This window comes from Mandrillus leucophaeus, unplaced genomic scaffold (assembly GCF_000951045.1).
Source record: "Mandrillus leucophaeus isolate KB7577 unplaced genomic scaffold, Mleu.le_1.0 Scaffold538, whole genome shotgun sequence".
In the NCBI taxonomy this organism is placed as follows: domain Eukaryota; kingdom Metazoa; phylum Chordata; class Mammalia; order Primates; family Cercopithecidae; genus Mandrillus; species Mandrillus leucophaeus.
In genome coordinates, this window is record NW_012105786.1 from 974,999 (window position 1) to 976,210 (window position 1,212).

The following is a 1,212-nucleotide window of genomic DNA, read 5'->3' on the forward strand; positions in this document are numbered from 1 at the left end:
TTCCCTTCCCTTCCCTTCCCTTCCCTTCCCTTCCCTTCCCTTTCCTTCCTTCCTTCCTTCTTTCCTTCCTTTCTCTCTTTCTCTCTTTCTTCTTTCTTCTTTTTTGAGATAGGGTCTCATTGTGTCACCCACGCTGGAGTGCAGTGGCACGATCATGGCTCACAGCAACTTCAACCTCCCTGGCTCAAGTAATTCTTCCACCTCAGCCTCCCGAGTAGCTGGGACTATAGGTGCACACCATCACACCTGGCTAATTTTTATATTTTTTGGAGAGATGGGGTTTCTCTATGTTGCCCAGGCTGGTCTTGAACTCCTGGGCTCAAGCATTAGTCCACCTTGGCCTCTCAAAATGCTGGGATTACAAGCGTGAGCCACCACACCCAGACTGAAAGAGAATTTTCTAAGTCACAGATAAATAAAAACTTTATTCACTACACTACAGGAAAAACTGAATTGCCTTTCTATTCTCTCTTTAGAAAATGATATCCCCAAATTGGCATAATATGAAGAGTCAAAGACTATACAGCAAAAAAGTCAGAAAAAATGGTTTAGGCTGGGCGAGTTGGCTCATGCCTGTAATCTCAGCACTTTGGGAGGCCGAGGTGGGTGGATCACTTGAGGTCAGGAGTTCAAGACCAGCCTGGCCCACACGGCAAAACCCTGTCTCTACTAAAAATACAAAAATGAGCTGGGTGTGGTGGTGCACCTGTAATCTAAGCTATGCAGGAGGCTGAGGCAGGAGAATCCCTTGAACCTGGGAGGTGGAGGTTGCAGTAAGCTGAGATCGCACCACTGTACTCCAGCCTGGGCAAAAGAGCTGAGAAGACTCTGTTTAAAAAAAAAAAAAAAACAGAAAAGAAAAAAGAAAATGTGGTTTTATTTTATTTTAGTTTAGTTTTTTGAGGCAGAGTCTTGCTCTGTTGCCCAGGCTGGAGTGCAGTGGTGTGACCTCGGCTCACTGCAAACTCTGCTGCCTCCCAGGTTCACGCCATTCTCCTGCCTCAGCCTCCTGAGTAGCTGGGACCACATGGGACTACAGGTGCCCGCCACCACGCCCAGCTAATTTTTTTTTGTATTTTTTTCAGTAGCGACGGTGTTTTACCATGATAGCCAGGCTGGTCTCGATCTCCTAACCTCGTGATCCACCTGCCTTGGCCTCCCAAAGTGCTGGGATTACAGGCGTGAGCCACCTCACCTGGCCAGAAAATGTGG